Below are 9,404 nucleotides of genomic sequence, written 5' to 3' on the forward strand. Positions count from 1 at the left end.
CTAAGAGGATGGACGGCAGGGATTGAATCTTTAGAGAATGTACTGGATCTGGGCTGTCCATCTACAAGTATCCCTACGACCCTCGAGTTGAGCTTGTTTGTAAGCGTGTTAATTTTGGGACGGGGGATGTCCTCCCTGCTTACTGAAGCAGGAGTTGAGCTACACTGATCGTTTATTTGGGCACGGGTTATTCATTTGGACAATATGCATATTTTGGGCCTGAATCAACTAAGAGAAACAGGTACAAGGTGTCTTAAAACGGGCCAACTTCCGGGCCCCATCGATGCGGTCATGAAAAATAAGGGTCTGGGCTATGTGCCCCGAGGGTTGGACCACCAAGAGCTTGGTTTAGCTTAGTCCAAGGCCGCTCCGGCTCAACCCTTTCTTCTTCTTTGACATGCTCAGGCTGCCTTTGGGCTGCCCGGCCCTACTCACCCTACTCTTATTTACTATTTTGTTGGTGAAAAATTTTGTGCTCCTACAGGACTCCATTGCTTATTTACTCCCTCAAGTAAAAATCTAATCTAGTTTTGGAGCATGTTTCGAACCTCAAAGCTTTGGGATCTAATATCTATGACCGGAGATACTAACTTCGAAGAATAAATTTTCAAAATATTATTCTCTATGTGCTTGAAAGAAATTGATATCCCCCGATTGAGCATAGACGATCCAATTTTGGAGGGTGAGATCTAGAAGTAGAAGAACTCATAATCCAAACGTTTATTTCGACAATAATCATCTAGTTCTCAGGTCGATGTCAAGTTTCCATATCTGGAAAAACATCTCCCAATAAGATCTTTTGACCAGGGAGTAAATCTAAGAAAAAGGTTATATAAGGTGTCAACCTTACAGTATAATAAGAAGGCGCACCTCAAGAACTCATTGAAAAAAAATTATCATGACACCTAAAAACCCCCAATTGATTATCTCAATTTTGAAATGTGTAACAAAAAAGAAAAGAAGAAGGATTTCAACTCTCAAGGATGCTATACTTTTTTGGGATTGTCTACAAAGAGATCATTTACCTTTATACACCTTTTGTGCGGTCACAACTATTTCCCTCATTAGATATCAAATTGGATGGCTTTGGATGAGTCGCGACGTCTCGAGAATTTGTTTTTTGGAACTTTGTATATAATCAATGATGCTCTTAGAATTTTGAAATTTAAGAAATTGTGATCTCTTAATACAAATGGTAAATAGTCTCTTTATAAAGAATCCCATACTTTTTATCTATGTAACAATTGAAAGTTTGTGTAAAGTGCTCATGTTTGGGTCCTATAAGGATTGGCTCAAGAGTGAGTAGTCAAATGGGCCTCAAGTTCCGTTTTGTTTATAAATAGGAACCTCTTCCCCGTTGAACTACCAAAAAAATAAATTTTTGGCCCCAAACACATATTTCTCTCTTCGCCTGCCTCTCTAATCCATTTTATCTTATTGTTTTCACGATACTATAACTTTAAAATGCAAATTGGCCCTCCACTATACTATTTGAATCGGCTGATCAAGATTAGCAGAATTGGTCTATTTAACTGAAACTTAAAAAATTAAAAGCAAAGGAAAATGGAAAAGTCGTAGAACTATCTATCTTTCTTCTTCTTTTTTTATGATTTAAAGTCTAAATCACCAAGTAAAAATAGAAAATATAATTATGTAGTAATTTAGAGAGATTAGAGCCTATTCTTTGGCCATGTCTCTGACCTCAATTCGGATCAATAATTCTCAGTCTAAATGGACTATTTAAGCCCTGCTCTTAAATCCTCACTCTACTCATAAGCGTTGGGGTATATATATATATATATATATATATATATAATAAAAATAATAAAAATTGCAAAGCTAAGTGTCTAAGCATCATATCCATCTTCTTCCAACCAGGTATCTATTTCATCTTCTAATAACTTCACGTCCTGAGTCAATGTCTTTTCTTTGTTTGAGTGACATATTGGTTCAGAATTGAATTTCCAAACCGAGTTTTTGAAACTTAAATGGCTCAGAACTTGAAGTTTCAAACCGCCTATTTGCTCAAGAAATTAGAGAAATGTCAACGTTTCAAAACTTGTTCTAAAACAGACGTGTGTATTTCTTAATGAGAAACCTGTTAAGAACTACAAGTTCCACCTCGCTTAATTTTCTTAAAACTCGATTGAACTAATATGTCACTAAAAAAAGATTAGTTTGAAACTGGAAGTTCTGACTTGGGGGTATTTTGGGAAAATCAGAAAGAATGAAATGGGACATGAGCATAAAACATAGTAAATAAAGGTATTTTTTAAAGGGTGCGGTTTGTATATGGCCGAGGTACTAAACAATCAAAGTAAAATGTACCTTCAGATAGTGTCAAAAAATATGATTTCAATATTGGAAATATCTATGATAGCCGTAAAATATACTTTCATTTATAATTACAACATTTAAAGCTTCAAAAATAGTGTAGATCAAGCAGATCTATGAAAACTTTGAAATCTTGAAAATTGACGGTCCAAAGATGCATTACAAGATGCACTATTTTCAAACTTGAAATCTATTTTTTTCTCATATTCATGCATCTTGAGATCGAGATGATCAATTCAATGATATTTGGGCATCAAAACATCCTCTTCTAATGAAATTTTTGACGTACGTCCTAATTTGATTGTTTGGAGCCTCACACTTATGTAAACCTTTTTTTTTTACAAATATTTCCCAAAAACCTATGTATAAAAATCTCGAATTGTTTATTCTTTTTGTTTCTAAGATGATGCAGATCAAACTTGCTATCAAGAGTTTCTGTAATAAATTTCTTTTTTGTGGCATATGATTTATCAATGATCAATTATTTACTAGAGAAATTTGTGACAAAAAATATCTACAAATATCTATATAACAATGATCAATTATTTACTAGAGAAATTCGTAACAAAAAATATCTACAAATATCTATATAACCAACGATCTAAGTTTATCGTTCAACACATGACCACCCACACGTAAGGGAGCAAAAAGATCCATGCGAGTTAAAAGGAAGGGAACTGTGTATGATGAAAAATATGATCTTCATGGTAAATATGAAATGAAGCATCATAGTCCAAGACTCAAGTGTTTTCAGTAGACAGTACTGTGCATACAATACCAAAAGTGAACATTTCTTCACCATGATACTGTACTTGTTTCGGTATGGCCACCCTTTCCCTTGGCCTTTTGTTTATTCTTCAAAGTATAACAATTTTTTTTTGTAAAACTAGGTTTCTTGCAATACCAGCAAGTGACCTTTTTGCAATGCGACTTGGATTTACCTCTACCATGAGATTTACCCTTATTAAATCCAAAACCTTGATGTATACGATGTGTTCTTCCTCCATCTTTTGCTGTCAATGCTTGATTTGATTTAGCAAGCATTGTGTGGATGCCTTTCTAGTCTCTTCATTCAACAAATGCAGCAACAACATCTTTCAAATTAAACTCGTTACCCATTGTATTTATCACAGTGGTAACCAAAGTATCCCAAATAGCAAGCAAAGAACTTTGCAAAAACAAATATAAAACTTCTTCATCCAAATTAACTTTCAAATACCTTAATTGTACATAAATAGAATTAAATTCACTAGCATGCGCTCTAATTGTCTTCTTCTATTTTTTTAAAAAATAGCTTCTTCATTACATGCATTTTATTTGTACTAGAAGGTTGCTCAAAAAATTACTCCAAAGCTCTGTATATGTTTTACATTGACAAACATCAAATAAAATTGAAGGTGAAATACAAAGTCTAATGACTGCCAAACATTTTCGATCAAGAATATCACATTTCCGATCTTCCATTCAAATAAACATGACCTCATTTCCTCGAAGTGGTTGATCTAGTTTTTTTCCCAACAAGATAATCTTCAATCATTATTTTCTGTATTGGCTAATTACTTTGATTTAGTGTTTCAAATTCCATTGCCCTTACCATTTTAGGAAAAATACAACAAATAAACACAGTAAAAACCCTTTCACCCCAAACAAAATAATCCCAAAACCCTAAGCTCTGATACTAGTAGTTGTGGTCAATGGCGGTGAACATACTACAGGGGTTTATCAAACTAACAACTATTGTGAATTATAAATCACATAAAACGGCAATGGAAACAACATAACATCAAAACAACATCATAGAATGAAAATATAGGAACATGCAACTCACAAAAAACAAAGGTTTAACATGGTTCAACCACGAACCTGTTGGCTATGTGGCATTTTAAGGCCTTAAAGCCAATAGTCTTATGCGTAGTGGAAGTTAGAGAGAAACTGAATATTGGTGCTTGGAGCACTGGGGCCCAGATTCATATATCCCGAGTATTTAAGGCACTGAGAGTATACGTTTTGAGAGTGTGAACTCTCGGGGAAGTGTGAGGGTCACCTCCCAGTCAGGAATATATTGATTAGAAAGCCTCATAGTTCATGTGATAAGCTAGGGCTTGGATAATCCAATCGAGAATAATAGAACTCGAGCATTTAAAAGAGTATTTGTCCTATATGGAATGGTCGGCTCATGGAACATGAGCCCGTATCCTGACATGAGACCGTTCCATGACATGTGCACCCACAGTCGTATGGAGAAGCCACTCTTTTATAGTATTAATCGACTTAGAAGAGCTAGTGCATATATGCTTTGAGAGGACCCCTGTATTTGAGTAGGAATATGTCCCATAGGGGTGCACCAGTAATCCATTGAACCCCCGGTGATGGGAAGCTCTGGCTCAGCGACTTTGATGTGATCAATATGTGTCATTGCCATAGACTATGGAGCATAGGTCCATTGGGTAGGCTTGAGACACCGGTGGAACGTCATTCGGGTTAGCCCAATGAAAAACTTCGACTAGTGTTAGAAGTCTAGAGATCTCATTTACCTTTGGCCCAAATTAATTTAAAAGTGACGAGAAAATATTTTATATTGATGAGAAATTGTGTACTAATATTGAAAAATTATTTAGCGAATTTTTGAGATTTTTGGAGAATTTTTTCAGATTTTTTAAACAATGAAAAAGGTAATTTTCAAATTTGTTTGACGTAAATACCAAACAAGGATATCCTATGAGGATGCTATATGGATCACAAGTGGCCATATGGATGCCATGTGGCACCCCCACCTACCCACTCGTGATGACATCATGATGACGTCATATCCATGTGGGGACCTATTTATCATTAATTCTTTTATTGGGATTATGTTATAACATGTTATCTTATTATTTATAGGATTATATATTGTTACGACTTAAGTTTGATTTAAGTTACATGTTTTTTTTTATCTCATATGTGTCATTTTTGGCATGTGTGAAGTCTTGAGATTTTGAAAATTAACTTAATTCATATTATTATCTACATATGATTTTGTAGCATGTGAGTATATCTTATGTGGCACCACCTTATGGGCTTGACCCATGTGAAACTTTAGTGTTGTTAAAATCCTATTGGTGGTGTCATAAGATATGTTATTCACATGTGTAGATGTCTCATATTACCTTTTATGTCCATGTCTTTGTATTTTATTGGCTCTCACAAATTATTCAAAAACCATGGGCATAAGTGTAAACATGAATGTGGACATAATGAGAAATAAAGCATGGAGCTAAGGGCTTCAAGGTAAAATGACTATAAACCTAGGTTTTGAGGAGTGAATGGTGTCAAAAGCTTATCCATTGATCTTAGTGAGAAGATATGGATGAGTAACTTGGATAAAAGCCTCTCATGTGCCATTGATCTAAGGCATCAAAGATCAAAATCAAATTCATCTTTATGATCTAAGAATAAAAGTAACTTATGGGATCAATTATTACCCTAACTTGAGTATTCACTTCAAAGAGAGAGAGAGAGAGAGAGAGAGCTCTTGACAAAAATGTGGTCACCCATGAGACTATCTTCTTCTTTGAGCTTTCATTTGAAACCCTTTCTGGAGTAGTCCATCATTTATGTGATCAAGCTCATACCATTGTTTCATTAAGGTATTGATTTTTTTCTCATATTTTTAATTCCTACCTCATTTCTATTATCAAAGCTTGTTGTAATTCTTAATTTATAGTAGTTTTCTTCACTTTTGGTCATGAAAACTTGATATTTGAAGAGTCACAAAGCAATAGTGTAGTCCATACGCATAGTATGTATAGACTAGTTTGCTTACTCCATGATCTTTAGTAGTTTCAACTTGATTTCTTGATCTTATTTTTCTGAAATTTTTTATTGAGAGTATACAATTTATGAGATGTTTATTTCATCATAAGAAATAATCCATTGAGTTCCTTTTTAATGTTGAAAAGTTTGTGTGGTCCCTTATGGACCACATGGTATATTTTACCATAACTTCTTTATTTTGTGTAATATCTCTTTCAAACTTTGAAGAGCTATTTTGATACTTGCCACTCTTATGATTTGATCCCCATTAAGTGAAATAAATGTGATTATTTGCTTCTCATTGGATTGATCTCTTTGAGTTATTATTATCACCTGTGCTTTAGACAATGAGACAAAATTAAGTCCTCAAAAGGCCCTTTCGTGGCTCGGGCACAAAGGGTTTGAACATGGTTTCCCCATGTATGTTTGCATGTTAATTTGATGTATTTACAGTTATTAAATGGATTCATGATTGATTAAGTTGAGTATGTTGTATGAATATGGAGATTGTTTTTTTTTTTTTATCTTGCTTTATGAGCTTTAATGCTATGCATTATTGTTTATACGAATTGAAATCTTATTGAACTGTTATGATCAAGTGTATGATGTGTATGTGATATTATGATATACGATGAGGATAAAGAATAAATATGAAATTAAAATATAATTTTGATATAATAAGGAATTGCGAATGCAAGTCATGCAATATGTTGTAGAGATTTACAATGTGAATATTTAAATATTGTATTCAGTTTAATTGTACTTTTTAGTAAGGGATTTGTAAATGACCTATTAGGGTTGAATTTTATTATTCAAATGTGTATAAATCATGTTTGTAGGCTGGAATATATGTATTATGGTTTTGTAGTGAGATATTCATGCATTTAAACCCTTGAGTTTTTACACAACGGAATTTTTTTTAAAAAAGATTGCATTTCTAACCTATTGGTCTTATACCACCATTAGAACCATGACATATATTCACAGGAGAATGATACGATGTTTTATTTACTAATTTGATAAAAATTACAAGAGAGATTGAGTTTCAAAACTCTAATCTACAACAGCGTTAACTATCACAAAACCAAGGCCTAAAACATGATTCAAATACACAACAAATGCACTTTCTCTCTAGAACTGGGCAGCAACCAAGCCTCAACAACCCAACAAAGGTCCCTCCTCTAGCAGTTTCTCTCACTAGAAGTAGAACAAGAAAAAATAGGGCTGAAAAAACCCCACCTTGAGTTTTTTTCCTTTCTTGCTTTTTCACTCTATCTCTCTTTAAATAAAAAGGTCCTTTTAGATGTAAAATTCCTACGACATCAAAACCATTAGATTGGATGTAATCAAATGCCCCAAGATGCGAGAAAAAAGTCAAATAAAAATAAACACGTGTGATTTGGATTCACACATATGTAAAAAACAGGTCAATGTCCTGCCTTGTCCCTGCGCTATGAGGCATTATGATTTTTAAGGTGATTGCTACTCCTAGTCTATCAAAGAATCCAAATCACCAGGTTCTGCAAATTTTATTTTTTTTCCACTTTTATATTAAAATTGTTATTGAAACGTTTTTAGGGCGTACCGAGGAATCAATCCAGTTTGCTGATTCGAATCGCTAGTTCGTCGATACAGACTGAGTTTCCACGGGCCAGTTCACCACGCATATTCGGTTTTTGAGTCACCATTTCATATGAAGCTTTTCCTTTTGGTCTTTAGTTTTCGGCATTATCCTTATTATTTATCCGTTATTTTATTTTCCATTCTCCATAGTGACAATGACGGGTGAAGGTGAAGCTAGCTTTTCTATATTAATGGAATTGATGGAATTCTTAGGTGAAGCTAGCTTTTCTATATTAATGGAATTGATGGAATTCTTATGTTTTTTTGAGAAGGCACATCCCGTTAATTGAGCTTTCTAATTGAGAAAAGTTTATAGAGAGCCGAGACTCTAACCAATCAAATTAGAGCTTACATCAAAAATTTCATTATAAGATTTTGTTTTGATGCTCAAATATCATCAAATTGATCATCTCGACATCAAGACGTATGGACATGAGAAAAAAAATGGATTACAACTTTTGGAAATAATGTATTTTGTAACGTATTTTTGGACCGTCAATTTTTAAGATTTTTAAGTTTTCATAGATCTGTCGATCTATACTATTTTTAAATTGTTAAACTTTATAAATAAAAATGGAAATATATTTTAATGCTATCACAAAGATTTATGGTATTGAAACCACATTTCTTGACACTATTTGAAGGTAGGCTCTAATTTGATTGTTTAGAGCTTAGGCTCTATCCAACCCACACCCTTTCTAATTTGTGCTGGATGTGACTTCTTTCCTAGAAGGTATGGGAGAGAAGCGGCCTCGCCCATATATAAAAAACAGGTTCAGTGTGATGGATCCTTCACCTTTACAGGGCCATGTTGGGTCGCGGGATCAGTGATCCAAGTCGATTGGATTGGTCCGGAACAATGATCTAGAAAAATATTTTAAAAATTAAAAATAGGGATTTATGATATAGAAATTTAAGGGGAACTAAAAAAAAATTAGATAAACTAAAATAAAAATAAAAAGAATTTTGAAAGATAGGGCTTTAGGGGGAATTGGGCTGAGACTTATACCTTCCAAAGAAAGGACTTATACCTTCCAAAGAAGGTATTCAATCCCGGCCAATTTTCAATTTGAATAGTCGATTCCCAATTTAGATCCCCGGGTTTCAAACACTCGAGTAGGCTCCCCCACTGAATCAACAGCCAAAGGAAAAAAAGTCTAAGGTAAGTCAGAGGCTACACCATTCAATCTCTATCTCAATTATTCTGAGAGTGGTGGGAAGCTGCCGCTTCTAGACACTATTGTGCTTCACTGCTTGTTTGATTACAAGAAGTGCTTAACGGTTTTAGGAATGCTTCGTTTGGCTTCCAAATAAATGTCAAGAAAGGTGGCTTCCTTCGGGGCCATGGAAGCAAGCATCTCCTTTTCGTGGGATGAAGTGGCTCTCAATCCCACGCGTTCTGAAAATCAAACATGTACATCAATCTCTCGTGCTTCGACTTCTAGAAAAGTGAGTCATTAGGGAGGATTAGCCTAAACTGGCTGACCCTGAAGCCCCACAAATTTTGTACATTTGTAATCTTTATTCATCAAGGTTAAACATAGTTTGTTTTGTTTTTCAAAACCACGCTGTCAGAGTCTGTAAATCATTGTTCTAGTTGGAATCAGCTAGGAGGTCCACCTTAAACCCCCCCCCACATTTTTTTTCAAACA

Source organism: Amborella trichopoda, chromosome 10 (genome assembly GCF_054954075.1).
Source record: "Amborella trichopoda isolate Santa Cruz 75 chromosome 10, AtrichopodaSantaCruz75HAP2 v2.0, whole genome shotgun sequence".
Classification (NCBI taxonomy): domain Eukaryota; kingdom Viridiplantae; phylum Streptophyta; class Magnoliopsida; order Amborellales; family Amborellaceae; genus Amborella; species Amborella trichopoda.